Below are 15,215 nucleotides of genomic sequence, written 5' to 3'. Positions count from 1 at the left end.
AAAAGGAATGCGAAACAAGGAGTTATTTACAAGAAAGTGTGTGAGAAAGTTCAATACAAGAATGTCAACATGAGAAGGCTTAGAAAATCTTAAAAAACCAGGATGACACAAGTTGGGCTAAACTTGGCCACTGGTGACTGCTTCTCTGGTGACTGCCCCTGCACCACTGGGGCTCACTTTTTTCCTTCCTATGGAGACCATTGTGACACTCTGGGGCCTCGTGGAACCAAGAACATCTTTCTGTTCTCTTCGAACCAAGAACATGTGGCCCAGTTGGGCCTCACGGTCCCAAGGGGCCAGTGTGAAGCAGAAGGGCTTTGTGGAACCAAGAGGCTATTGCTGCATTTCAGGGCCTTGTGGAGGCAAAGGGCCATTGTGATGCTGCAGGGCACTTTGGATTCATGGAGAACATTGTGGCATTGCAAGGCCCCATGGAATCAGGGAGACCATTGTGACCCTGCAGGGCCTCATGGAAGGAAGGGGCCATTGTGACACTAAGGGAAGTTGTGGAACCAAGGGAATCATTGTTGCACTACTGGGCCCCAATGGAACCAAGGGACCATTGGACAAAGTGGGACTTCATGGAACCAATAGACCATTATGGCACTGTGGGGCCTTGTGGAACAATGGAGACCATTAAGATCCTTAAGGACTTGTGTAATCAAGTGACTGTTATGACACCTGAGGGCCTCATGGAAGCAAGGAGTCATTGTGACACTGCAGGGCCCTGTGGAACCAAGGGAACATGAAATAGGTGTGGCTGCCTTGGCTTCCCAGGGGTCACCTGACAAGTCTGCCTGACCTTGGAATGGAGAAGGCCATTCCCATCTGCCCCTGAAACATTGGGGCTCTGGGCTTTGCTTTTTACAGAAAAGAACTGTCCATTTTTCCAGGCATCCATGGCCAAAATTCCAATTCCACCTCCAAATATCTGTATATTCAAGGATTGCTGCCAGACTAAAGTTGCCAGGACAGACAAGTCTGGCTGGTCATTGACTCTTAAGTGGCAGCACTCATCTATTTTCCAAACACTGGAAAGGGCTCTGTGCTTTTCTTTGTATGGAAAAAAAATTCCACTTTTCCAGGCACAAATGTTCTAAATTAGGACTCCGCATTCGTGATTTTAAATATCCAAGGGTTGCTCCAAGCAAACCTGCCAGGACAGACAGATGAGGCTTACCTTGGCCTCTTAGATGGCTGCCGTTCATCAGCTCCTGAAACATTGGGGCTCTGTGGTTTCCTTCCTATGGAGACCAATGTGACATTTGAGAGCCTTGTGAAATGAAGGGGCCATTGTGACACTGCAGAGCCTTGTGGAACCAAGGACAGCATTGTGGCTCTCTTTGGCCGCATGGTCCCAAGGGGCCAGTGCAAAGCAGCGGTGTGGGAGTTAGCCCAGCTGTAACTCAGAGTCAGACAGATTTTACCCTGGAAGAACTGGGCGTGAGTTTCAAGTTCTAGGAATCTTTCCATTTACTTAGGGTGAGCTTGAAACTTTTCCCATAAGCCTTTAGTGTTGTTATGCTAAATTGTCCAAGTTCTACTCCTGTATTGGTTTATTGGTTACTTGTTTCTTCTATATGGTTATTGTTCTAGTTTTCTAGCCCCAAGTGTCTATCTTGTGACTTCCTCTTTGTCTCAGGTTTTAGGATACTGCCCCTCATACCGTGCTTGACTTCTCCATGTTTATTGTTTTTCACCCTGTAATTAAAGTTCTATTTTGGGAAACTCCATCAAACCCACTCCTTTTCATTTTTGCCACCCTCGCCCAGCTGAAGTCAGGGACTCAGAGAGGTTTGTTGCAGCCACCCTCATTGTGACATTTGGCACCCGAACAGGCACCATGACATTCAGGCCTCCCTGTGTCAGTCATGTCAGCTGGGGTTAGCTGATGGATAGGTCAGTGTTCCCCGGGATTTTGGATTGTGCCAGGCCTGGCGGATTCATTGTTGCTTCAAGGGACCTCGGCCCGGGATCGGCAGGGGCAAAAACGGTTTGACCTGTATAGGATTGCATGTGGGTTTGGGGAAATGCAAGACATTTATTGCCCATTTTGCCACTGTGTTTTACAATATGCACCCAAGTCCCATTATTGATTTGGTGTGTTCTGGTGACTGTTGCCCCTAAGGTGGAGAAGGAGAAAAATGGGCAGCTAGATGTCCAAAGTAGAAAGGAGCATATATGGATGCTTTAAGTTAATTCTAACAGATCGTGACAAAATATTTTCAAAGAACAAATTAAAATCAATCGTGAGGTGGATCATTAAAAATTTCCCAGATGTCTCTGCTGATGAAATCCATGCCAGTGAATTTTAGGACTCAGTGGGACCTAAACTGTACAACCTTTCGATCAAAAGGGAGCCCATTGCAGCCCACATGCTCCCCATCTACCACACCATCCTTGAGACCCTTCACCAGCAAGCAATGTCTCAAAAACTCAATCCGTTGGTCACTCCTAACTCAGGACCTCCCCTTAAACATGCCTTTCTCAGACCTTCCACAATAGTCCAAGATGGCAATGGCCACGCAGTCTTGGAGCATCATGCCCTGCAGACTCAAGATGGAATGAGCCTGAATGTGGCTTGGGAGCCGGATCATCCTCCCTCCATCTGGTGTCCTCCACTTCCTGCTACCACAACCTTCTCTTCTGCCCCGAACAAACCTCCAGACTCCATCCCCACAACTGTGGGTCATGTCCCTACTGTCAATCATTCCACTTTCACCCTGGGCAATGCCTCCAGAACTCTACCCCAGAAGTCCTCCATTGTAAATCAAGGCCCTTCCTCCCCAACACCTGACAAAATGGCAGTGCCCTTTGCCTCACCCTCCAGCAATAATATAACCCCATGGTCAAATATACTAAGCCCAACTGTCACACTCTTTCTAAACCAAATGTTTCTCCTCCAAGTTATTCTTCCTCCCTCATTGCCCCCGTATGCTATGAAAGAAGGGGGCAGAATCCCAGGTATCAGCCATTGATTTACAGGGAAATCAAGGATATGTGTAGGGCAGCTAAAGACCATAGGAAGGACTTTGTTTTAATGGCCAAATGAGGGCCATGTTTACAGCACATCATAACTCCCTATGATTTAAAATGTATTAGGACCATGTTGTTGTCGCCTACAGAATACAACCTGTGGGAAGGGGGATGGAAGTGTTTACTAAATCAATTCATAGCAGACTATGCTAATAATGAGGCAAGGGCAGTGTGGAGAGATTTATTCATAATTGGTTAGCTGAGAAAGGCCATACTGACATAATGCCACTGGTTAAGCTGAAGGAAGAAAGTCAGCAGTCAGCAAGCTGAAAGGAAAGGTCAGCAGTGACCTTGCTGCAACATGAGGATAGGGAGTTGAGATTAGTCCTGAATATATCCTGAGAATATGTAGAAAGTATCAAAAATAGAACCATAGGAATGCAAAAGTAGGCGTAGGTGCTGATATGTAACTGACCAATCCTGAGCTCAACTTTTGCAATATGTATGAAGCTCATTATTAACTGTATTTAACCCGCCGTACTGATCAATAAAATTGAGCCTGTGATGATCAAATTGATGTCCTGGTTCCCTTCCGTCGACAAATGGTGGAGAATGCTGACAAAACCGAATCTCTGCCCTTTTTTCTCAGATTAAAAGAAAAAGGGGATTACGCCATGGTCAAGGAAGTTGGGTTTGGGTCCTTGCAGCCGGGATGGTGCCGGAATTTGAAGCACCCTTAAGGTTCACAACGGTGACTCAAGCCAATACGTGTCCGCCGGAGCCTGGAGAGCTGCAACAGCGCGCGCTGTTTAATAGGTATGGATAGGCAAGCGGCATATGATTTATTCGCTGGTTATTTAGAGCGGCGAGGGATAAAAGGGATAGATTTAAAAAAGGAGTTACCAGGGTTATTAGCCTATGGCCATGCTAAGGGTATCTTTTCTAACCCTCATACAGTTCATGAGCTAGCAGAGTGGAAGAAGTTGGGGGAAATACTGTGGGATACAGTGCTAGAGGATGATAAGTCAGCAAAGAAATTAGGAAAGTTATGGTGGGTGGTGTATAACACGTTACTTCAGCAGGTCTCTGAGAGAAAGGCAGCAGAAAGGGCGACAGAAGCTCATAAGAGGAATATAGGGTATGGTCGTGAGGATGATCCCCTGGCACCTTCTGTAACTAAGGTACTTATGCCTAAGAGTCCCCAGCAAAGTGGTGTGGAGGATTTTTCTATAGGCGCAGAGGAACCGTCTACACCTTTCCTGTCAGAGGGGGAGGGCGAGTCGGATGGTGGGGGTAAGAGCAAGCCAGCTTTGCCTCCGCCACCAGCTTCAGGCGGGTCGGATGGTGGGGGTGGGAGCAAGCCAGCTTCGCCTCCGCCGCCAGCTTTGCCTCCGCCGCTTCCTCTCAGCGAGCCGGCTCTGGTTACAGCTTCGGTGGGGGAAGGGTCCATTTCCCCGCCAGAGCCGGCTACAGCGGGGGGGCGGATTGCCCCCCTCAGGCTGGCTCCGCGTGAGCCGGCTCCAGTTTCACTGTCAGCTCCAGCGGGGGAGGGGGGGCTCCCGCTTCCCCCGCACGAGCCAGCCTCTGCTTCACTGCCAGCCCCGCGCGAAACCTCGGTGTCTGCACCGAAGCGCCAGCAGCATAGCACCCTTAAAGGGCCAGATCCCATCCCAGGGGCACACCGTGATCCATGGGGGGAGATGGCTAAACAGAGGAGGGAAGCTTGGGCTGCTTTGGCGAAAGAAGTAATGCAAATGGGGGATGGTGAGGCGGTGGAAATAGCTTCTAGTCTTGCATGTCCAGTTACATACACACCACAGTATGATGCACAGGGGAACCTTACGCATAATATAGCAGAATATACTCCCTTAGATTGGAAGCTGTTAACTCAGCTACGTTCTACGGTTAGTCAGTTTGGAGTAAAAAGTGAACCTGTTAAGCAAATGTTAGATTATCTTTTTAATACTCAGGTTTTATGTCCTAATGATTTAAGAGGAATAGTTCGGTTGATATTAACTCAGCATCAGCAGTTATTGTTTAATGCACATGACCCATTACATGGACTAATAGTAGAGGAGCAGATGGGCTTAGGGGCATTTTTGCGTACAGAGGCACAGATGATATCGGGAGCAGATAAACTTACAGAGTCTATGTGGTTAGTGCGTGCTGCAATAGACATGGTTAAAGAGCCAGGAGGGTTACCGGCTTATATGGGCATTAAGCAAGGAAGGGAAGAATCATTTGGAAATTTTATTGATAGAGCAGCTACTGCTATAGATCGGGCTGTTGTGGCAGATTACATGAAGGGGGCGCTATTGAAGCAGGTGTGGTTTGCAAAATAGCAATCCAGCTAATTGCTAAAGTAATTAGCTAAAGTAGCTAAAAAATTTAAATTAGCTAAAGTAGCTAACCCAAAGAGTGTTAGCTACTTTAGGGGCAAACTGGACTATTGAGGAAGCATTAGAGTGAATGGCATTAATGCCAACAGCTTCACAGGCATTTATAGCAGAAGCCTTAAAGGAATTAGGACTAGGGTTGCAAAAGCATAGTCTACTCAAAATCAGGTGTTAGCTGCTCTTGCTCCTCTCCAAAGCGGCTCACTGGCAGTCACGTAAAGAGGCTCGAGACCATTTATCAAGTGTTACCGATGCGGCAATGAGGGACAGACACAAGTTACTGCCGTGACATCGGAGACACCAGCTGCTGCCATAACATCGTTGCTACCTCCTGTCTGCAACCCACAACAACACGGAGCCTCGGCTTGGACTTATCAGCAGCAGTAGACGTCACACTAATTACAAACCAGCCTGAGAGGATACCCACTGGAATAAAGGGTCCTCTTATATTAAATGGACAAACATGTGGAGCATTATTGCTGGGACGTTCCTTTATAACTATATTGGGATTATTTGTTTTGCCTGGTGTTATCGATGCGGACTTTACAGGGGAAATACAAATTATGGCTTATACCCTTTATCCTCCGATTAAAATTACAAAAGGACAACGCATTGCACAATTGGTACCACTGTCACAAATGACATCAGGAATGCAATCATTTACTGGGCAAGCACGGGATGAAAAAGGTTTTGGCTCTACTGGTGTTACCCTTTTAACTGTGGATTTACAAAATAGACCAAAACAAATGGTTGAAATTACCTATGGGCATCAAAGCATAACCCTTTATGGATTATTGGATACAGGAGCAGATACTAGCATCATTTCTCCAGAAGCCTGGCCACAACATTGGCCTCTATTTCCTTCATCAAACATGCTCACAGGAGTGGGAGGATTTACATTGGCAAGCAGGTCGCCGTCTTTGTCTGTGTGCATTGAGAATCAACAAATATCTGCTGTGTTTTCAATTGTTCAACTGCCTCCTACAGTTTCCTGCTTAATTGGAAGGGACATTTTAACACAATTGGGAGTGGTGTTAACTAATCAGCACCCTTTGGGGTAATTGCCATTGCTTGGACTTTCCCCATTCCACTCACCTGGAAAACGGATACACCGGTGATGGTTAAGCAATGGCCATTAAAAGGGGAGAGTCTTATGCATGCCCATGAATTGGTACAGGAACAATATACAAAGGGACACCTACGACTGTCCACAAGCCCTTGGAATACACCTATTTTTGTAATCAAAAAGAAATCAGGGAAATATCGTTTGATACATGATTTGAGGGCTGTAAATGACCAAATGGAACCAATGGGGGCCTTACAGCCTGGTCTTCCAAATCCAGCTGTGATTCCAGAACACTGGCCACTTTTAATTATTGACCTAAAGGATTGTTTTTTCACTATTGGCCTGCATCCTGATGACATGAAGAGATTTGCTTTTACTTTACCAGCAATAAATCGTGGGGAACCAGATAAAAGATTTGAATGGACATCTCTTCCGCAGGGCATGCGCAACTCCCCCACTTTATGTCAGCTTTATGTTGATGCTGCATTACAGCCACTACGTCGCAAATGGCCAGCAACTATAATATATCATTACATGGACGATATTTTGTTTGCACAGCAACAGCCATTCTCCTCTTTACAGATTAACACCATTAAAAATACTCTTGCTGCATATTCACTTGTTATTGCTGCAGAGAAAATTCAGACTACAAAGCCCTGGAAATATTTGGGATGGACTTTGATGGATCAAATAGTGATACCACAAAAATTGGAATTACAATTGGACATTAAAACTCTACATGATGCACAGAAGTTGCTGGGAGACTTACAGTGGCTGAAGCCTATTGTGGGAATACCAAATCACTTATTAGAAGCCCTACGGCCTTTGTTAAAAGGTGTGGACCCTACTACTCCTGTACACCTGACAAAGGAGCATCATCTTGCCTTGCAGCAAATTAGTAACTGTGTACAGCAAGGGTATGTGTCTCGTCGACAACTCGACCACCCCATTGACCTTACTATCTGGAATAGCCCTTGCCACTTGCTTGGTGCTCTCTCTCAGTTGCAAAAGAAAACGGGGGAGATACGGGTGTTGGAATGGTTATCACCACCACTACAGCACAAGAAAACAATATCTTCAAAAATTGAACAATTGGCTGCATTAATCAAAAAGGGGCGTCCCAGAATTCTTGAAGTGGATGGTAGAGAACCTGCTAATATTAAATTGCGTATGGAAAAAGAAACCTTGGACTGGTACTTGATAAATTCAAAGAATTTACAAGAAGCATTATTGATGTCACCTGCTAAAGTGGAGACTAGTAAATTAGTGCCTAGAGTTTTGCAATGGATGACAGAATGGAACTGGATTACTCGACCTTTGAGAGAAGAAAACCCCATAGAAGGAGCTATTACAGCTTTTACAGATGCAGGAAAGAAATCAAGGCGTGCTGCTGTTACCTGGCAAGAAAAAGGACAATGGAAGCATCAACTCCTCACAGCAGACCCTGCAGATAGCTTACAAACTTTGGAATTGTTAGCAGTAGTATGGGCGGTGTCCAACTTACAGGAGCCTTTAAATGTGGTCACAGACTCTATGTATGTTGCAGGAGTAGTCAAACGAATAGAGGAAGCAGCAATTAAGGAAGTGAATAATAAACGATTGTATGAGTTACTGATACAGTTAAGGAAAGCTTTACGGGAAAGAGCAAACGGTACCCTTAAGCAGTATATTGAAAAACATCAAGATTTGACAGATCCACAAGTATGTTTGGCTAAGGTTTTGTATGTGATTAATCATTTATGCATTTTTGGGGAAGATAATACCCCCCCTGCAATGAAACATCATCCGAGGTCAGGTCAGGAAAATACTAAGGAAACAGAGGTCTGGGTTAAGTATAAGAACCCAAGTACAGGATTATGGGAGAAACCTGCAAAGGTATTATATTGGGGTCGGGGGTATCTTTGTGTTTCCTCACCTACAGGGCCTTTGTGTGTGCCTGCTAAGTGGACTAAACCTGTTTTGGATGCAGCCTCTGGTGGATCGCCTTACGGAGGAGGACCAGGAGCGACTGGGGAAGAAACTGCTTCTAGTCCTACAACCACTACTGTTACAATTGAAGGGGTACTCGGAAGCGGTGGACAGAGCACTGACACGTCACTACCGGACGGCCCAGGAGTTGATTGGTTTCATTGACTCAATATCAACTTTTCACTTAACAGATCCAGCGAAACAACATTGCCTTGACTGTCACAATCCACATTGTGCTGCCTGGATAGCTCTACGTTGTGGGGGTTGTAAAAGAACTTTTTGGATAGAACAATCATTATTACGGGATTTGTGGTGTCATACTTGTGAACACGAGCATACGTGGGGAAAAAGCTGGCAAGATGAATTAAGGAGACAAATGGGGCAAAACGCATATATAGCTTTAAATCTTTATGAGACTCCTGAACAGAAGGTTCTTGCTTATTATCCATGGGAAATACAATGTATTGTGAATAGAATTAAGGTTCAAAGTAAATCACATATAGTTTCTATAAGGTGTAGGAAATTAGTGCCTCTAACACAGCATTCAGTTGTAGGACCCTTCCAACGGGATCCTGATGGAACATTAGATTGCTGCATTGATAAGTTGCAAAAATTAAGTTTGAAAGTGGCAGGACCAGTGAAATTAGGAGCAGCAAGATTGAAGACAGATAAGAAAAAGAAGGCAAAAAAGGGAACGGTCTCATTTGAATAGGGGTATCAGTGATTGCTAATTAATTTTCTATGATTAGAACAATTTTACTGTTGTGGGACCCTCGGGAGGATATAGTTGTTGAGGAGGATAACAAACAAGAACTACGATTACGAAATAAGATACACCTTGTGTTAAAGAAAGACCTTGAGCTGTTAGCCTCATATAGTAAAAAGGCTGAAGAGGCTTTGCGATCACCACCATTGAATTGGTTGCTTTGGGTTGAAGAACCAGAATTTTATACTGGTCCTTATTTACATTCGCTTCCTTGTTATGTTTGCAAAAAGGATAAAGATAAATGCTATGCATGGGTAGCTTTGTATTGTGCAGATTGTAATCAGGTTTATTGGTATCCACAGAGGTCATTGGGATATTTATGGTGTACATCTTGTTTTGGAAAGTGGATTCGAAATCATATCTGGGTTAGAGCTCTTGAACAAAGTACTGGCCTGCCAGGACGGACATGATTACAGCTCTTTGAGAGTGCAGAACAAGTGGTTATAGCATATCTTAGGTGGAAGTTACAGGAAAACCTTAGAATATTTGAAATTACTAAAGCCTCACGCATCATAGCAGCTCGCGGCAAAGCTGATTTGCCTTCAAACTTACCTCATGCTATACCTGTGAGCAAGGATGCTGATTTAGAATTAGATCAGTATATTCAAGAATTGACTCAGCCTTACAATAGACAATCTAGCAAACCAGGGAAAAGACAGCGAAGAAAGGAAAAACAACATAAGCAGAAGGAAGAAAAGGAGAAGCAAAGCAAGCAGAAAGAAAACTGAGGTTTGTTTTTGTAATACTGCTCAATGCTGTAGCAAGTGAAGCAGTAGGAGTAACACACTTTAGTCAACCAAGGGAAAATTTATGGGTAACACTTGCTAATCAAACTAACCAATCATCACTTTGTCTTAGCCTTGGAGGAGTCACTAACCCATTTCGAACATGCCTGGTGGGACTTCCGGTGTGGTCTCCTGGAGAATTTTGCAGTTTGATAAACAATCAAACCTTATGTATGTCTAACATGTCAAACATCACATTGCCGGTGCAACAAGGGTATACTGCAGGTCAGAGTGATGGCTATCGTCAATGCTTACTAATCCAATCACTTAACACCTCTTTGCATTCTCCTCCTGAGGAATTGGATCTTTTTGGAAGTACAAATGCCAGCATATCTAACACTACAGCTGGTGGATGGTTTAGCTTCAAACTTTTGGGTGCTCAGAATTTAAACCAACCTAAAGAAACATGGGCCACCCTAGATTCATCCCTGAATGTGAGTGAATTCTCTCCACAGCATTACAGTCAATGTAACGGCACAAATATCACAGCACCAATGAAATTAGCCACAGGAATATTTTTGATTTGTGGAGACAGGGCATGGAATGGTATACCAGCTAAACCACAGGGTGGACCCTGTTTTTTGGGAAAATTGTCACTGTTTCATCCTAATGTGTCCTTGCTAATGCAGCTGAGTCAAAATTCAAACAGGAAAAAACGTAGCATACATGACTTAGACTGCAGCAAGATAGGAGATCCACGGTTTTGGGGCACATTCAAACAGGTGGTGGTTTCAACTATCTTACCAGGAGGATCTGCCAATAAAGCCATGAATTTAGCAAAACAATTAGGATGCTGGGCAAGGGATGAGCTGAACAAGACATCACAAATTCTAGACATGCTAACTGCAGATGTGCAAAGTGTTAACCATGCTGTTTTGCAAAATAGAGCTGCTGTAGATTTTTTGCTCTTAACACAAGGACATGGATGTGAAGAGTTTGAGGGAATGTGTTGCATGAATCTGTCTGATCATTCAGTACCCATTCACACTAAGATAAAAGAATTACAACAGGGACTTCACAAACTTAAGGAAGAAGACGGTTTAGGAATTGACGAATGGCTTAAAGGCCTGGGACTCGGACCGTGGCTGAGGAACCTTGTGATCTATGCTATAGGACTGCTGAGTGTAATTTTACTGTTTTTGCTTATTTTGCCTTGTATCTTTAACTGTATTCAAAACATGGTCAGCCGTACAATAGCAAAAACATGGCAAACTAATCTCCTTGCACAAGAAGAAAACGGGGGAAATGTGGAGAGCATTATTAATAATTGGTTAGCTGAGAAAGGCCATACTGACATAATGCCACTGGTTAAGCTGAAGGAGAAAAGTCAGCAGTCAGCAAGCTGAAAGGAAGAGTCAGCAGCGACCTTGCTGCAACATGAGGATAGGGAGTTGAGATTAGTCCTGAATATATCCTAAGAATATGTAGAAAGTATCAAAAGTAGAACCATAGGAATGTAGAAGTAGGCGTAGGTGCTGATATGTAACTGACCAATCCTGAGCTCAACTTTTGCAATATGTATGAAGCTCATTATTAACTGTATTTAACCCGCCGTACTGATCAATAAAATCGAGCCTGTGATGATCAAATTGATGTCCTGGTTCCCTTCCGCCGACAAGCAAGATATTAGGAAGGTTAAAGCTTAAGAATGGAGCTCTGTGTGTTGTGTTTTAAGGCTTACAAGCAGGTATTGTATTCGAAATAAGCAAGCATTGTTTTAAGCAAAGGTACGTGTGCTTATGGTGTGTGAAAAATTGTAAAAGTTTAGTAGTAATAAAATGGTTCTAAAAATAGTAATACAATTAGAGTAATAATAATTTGGACAATTTGAATTAGGACAATACGAGACAACAAATACAAAGAGTTACGGACCTCTGGGTACCTTTTTCTGGGCAGCATGAGCCCGAAAAAGGACCCCCGCTAACAAAGATTAACCCTTAAAAACAATAGCCCATTGCATATTCATGCACTTCATACATGATGCATAAATTCCATTCAAACACAGGATTCTGTCTGGTCAGTGTCAGCTTCTTCCTCTGAATCCTAACAGCACCTTCGAGGCAGGAAGAAGTTCGTTTCTTCTGGTAAGAAAGCAATAAATTATTTTTCTCTGAAAGATTCAGGTGTCCTGTGGCTGCTATCTCGCTGGAAGTCCTTTCTTTAAAAAAGTATCCTACGTGGCATCGTTTCTATTTTAACAATTTTTATAACCTAAAACTATATTTAACATGGTACTTAAGAGAATTAATACAGCATTACTTTCTAACACAACGCATATAATATTCATTTAATATTTGCGAGAAGCCAATCATAAAATACAGGCATTTTCACATTTACCATATGTATTTTGGTGTATTGATTAGTAGTGCTGTATTAACAGTTTAATAATAAATGTAGTCTTGTAATTAAAAGGTAACTTTTGTAGTTAAAAGAAGAACTATGTCAGTGAGGTTTTTTTAAAGAAAGGAATGAGGCACTCGCATCAGATAGCAGCCACAGGACACCTGAATCTTTCAGAAAAAAGAATTTTTTGCTCTCTTACCAGAAGAAACGAACTTCTTCCCGCCTCAAAGGGGCTGTTAGGATTAGAAGGAAGAAGTTGATGATGGCCAGACAGAATCCTGTGTTTGAATGGAATTTATGCATCATGTATGAGGTGTATGAATATGCAACGGGTTATTGTTTTTAAGGGTTAATCTTTGTTAACCGGTGCCCTTTTTCAGGCTCGTGCTGCCCAGAAAAAGGTACCCGGACATCCATAATTCTTTGTATTTGTTGTCTCGTATTGTCCTAATTCAAATTGTCCAAATTATTATTACTCTAATTGTATTACTGTTTTTAGAACCATTTTATTACTATTAAACTTTTAAAATTTTAAAAACAAGTGATTGGCGTTTTTCACAGGAGTTGAGTCCCAAATATATTTTGGTGTCGCTGAGAGAGGTATTTTTAATTTATTTGATGAAGGGGGTACTTTTGGATCTCTCAGGAGTGCAAAGGGGAGCAGGGAAAGCGCTGAGTGCCTAGAGTGGGGGGATGCTGGAGAAAGGGGACCCTGGAACACCTGATGTAAAATTTCAATAGCGAATGTGAATTTTACTTCTATACCTTTTATTTTAAAGCAAGCACGCAGCGCTGGGTGGCTGGGGAGTCACTGCTCCACTCATAGCACACACAGTTCAGTAAATTATATATACTGTTTTTAAGCCTACAAAGCATTTTCCAATATGCTTGGTTAGTCCAAATTAGCAAATATCAATAAGCTGGGAGCAGTAATTTCACAATATTTCTAGGTGGTCATTGATTGCTATCCTTCTTGTGATTGTCTGGAGGGAGGCCTTGCACTGGTGTCTGCTACATGATTTGTCAAGTGCATCAAGCTTTTTATTATACATAAGCTTTTAATTGCTTTGTTACAATATCTCTTAGCTTTACCCCAACTTCCTCTATTTTATTCTAAGCATCAGTCGTCTTGCTGCCTCATCTCTTTTGCTCTACTATACTTCTTTGATTTTGATGCTTTATTTGTCTATTTGGTCAGAGAGTTTCAAAACCTTTCTTTGTGTCTTGTTTTGGACACAGCAGATAGAAGCATTTGCTGATTGCATTCCCAATTGGCACGTGTCACAAAAACAATTTCCACAGAATCAGGAGAGGGTGAGCCCTGGGACCCCCAAAACCCCCTCAGCATGCCTGAGCAGGACCCGGGAGAGGGGGAATGCCCAGGACCCACAGGCCCCCCATCAGCTGTGAGAAGAGGGACCCCCATAAACCCAAAATAAGGACACTGGAAACGAGGCACTCCTGGGAGAGGTTTTTGGAATTCCTGATTTTTGGAGGTATTTCTGGCCACCAGACACTCAGTGACTTCTAGAGATGGACTTGGCCAGTGGGACCTTCAAAGCCAATGTCCTGGCTTAGGGCAATTTTGGGAGGAAAAACTCTAAAGGTGTTTCCTGTAGAAGAGCAAAGTCAAGTGGCCCCTCCTCCAGCTGGTTCTGGAAAAGTATTTTCTTTGAGAGAAGTGGAAAAAAACTGTTTATTGAACAGGCAAAGCACTCACCAGCCCCAAAAATGAACAGTATTAAACAATAAAATCTCTTGCTGCTCCAAAAGAGATGACAAACTCACAAAGTCCCTCCGTGAGCTGTAGCATGGCTTGCTCAGCCTCGTATCAGTCTCTTATCAGTCTCTCTGGGGCTGGAAATGCCGTGGCCCAGCCCCGGTGGGGCACAGGTGTGAGCACCTGGTGCTCTTCTGGGTGTTCAATCCAGAGCAGGTTTAGACGGGTCCAAAGAAAAGGATAAACCAAAAACCACAGTCCAGGGAGCTTCTCTTCCTCTGCTAGCTCAAACTGACTAACAGCAAAGGAGGGCTCTGTCCCGCTGTCTGTCCATCTGCAGACAAGAGAGGAGCAGGAATGTGGAGGAGTGAGAGAGGTTCTGAAAACAAACTCCGTGCTTCTTCTTCCTCCCTCTCTGCTCTCAGAACCAGTGTTAAAGGTGCAAAGCTTATTTCAGACAAATGGGGATACGAGCATCATAATTTCACCCCTGGGACCCCCAAAAGACCCTCAGCCTGTGTAAGCAGGACCCGGGAGAGGGGGAATGCCCAGGCCCCACAGCCCCCCCAGCAGCTCTGAGAAGAGGGACCCCCATAAGCCCAAAGTGAGGACACTGGAAACAGGGAACTCCTGGGAGAGGTTTTTGGACTCCTTGATTTTTGGAGGTATTTCTGGCCACCAGATGTCCGGTGACTTCTAGAGATGGACTTGGCCAGTGGGACCTCCGAAGGCAATGCACTCACATCTTGTTTTTCCCCCAAATCAGGATTTCCCATTCCCAAACCTCATCTGGATGGAGAAGGCTGTGAGGAAGAGGAAGATGCCCCAGGGCACTGAGGCAGGTGAGAAGGAAGTCAGTGCCCCTTTTCCCCTCTGTCCTGCTCCGTCTCCCAGCCCAGCACGGCCCCAGCTGCAGCACAGCCCCACTGCTGATGCTGTCCAGCCAGGGATGCACTGGGGGGATCTCCTTCCCCTTCCCTGTGGCACAGAGGCAAATCCCAGCCTCTCCTTGTTCTTCCTCCCCCAGGGAAGGAGCTGAGGATGGAGACCAGGGAGGACAAATCCTCACAGCAGAACCTGGTGGAAGAGGCCATTTTGAGCGGCTCCAGGGCACAGGAATCCACTGGGGAGGAAAAGCCCCGGAGATCCCTCAAGAGGAGGGGCTGCAAACCCAGCCCAGGGTGCTCCGAGGAGG

General features: G+C 44.3%; 1 pseudogene; it reads left to right on the top strand.

The window, feature by feature from the left end:
- Nucleotides 1-15,215, top strand: part of LOC134432881 (zinc finger protein 208-like) — a 1,008,692-nt pseudogene that overhangs the window by 408,390 nt on the left and 585,087 nt on the right.

Source organism: Melospiza melodia (assembly GCF_035770615.1).
Source record: "Melospiza melodia melodia isolate bMelMel2 chromosome 7 unlocalized genomic scaffold, bMelMel2.pri SUPER_7_unloc_1, whole genome shotgun sequence".
In the NCBI taxonomy this organism is placed as follows: Eukaryota; Metazoa; Chordata; class Aves; order Passeriformes; family Passerellidae; genus Melospiza; species Melospiza melodia.
The sequence above is the reverse complement of the archived record's forward strand: the minus strand, read 5'-3'. Positions and strand labels throughout refer to the sequence as shown.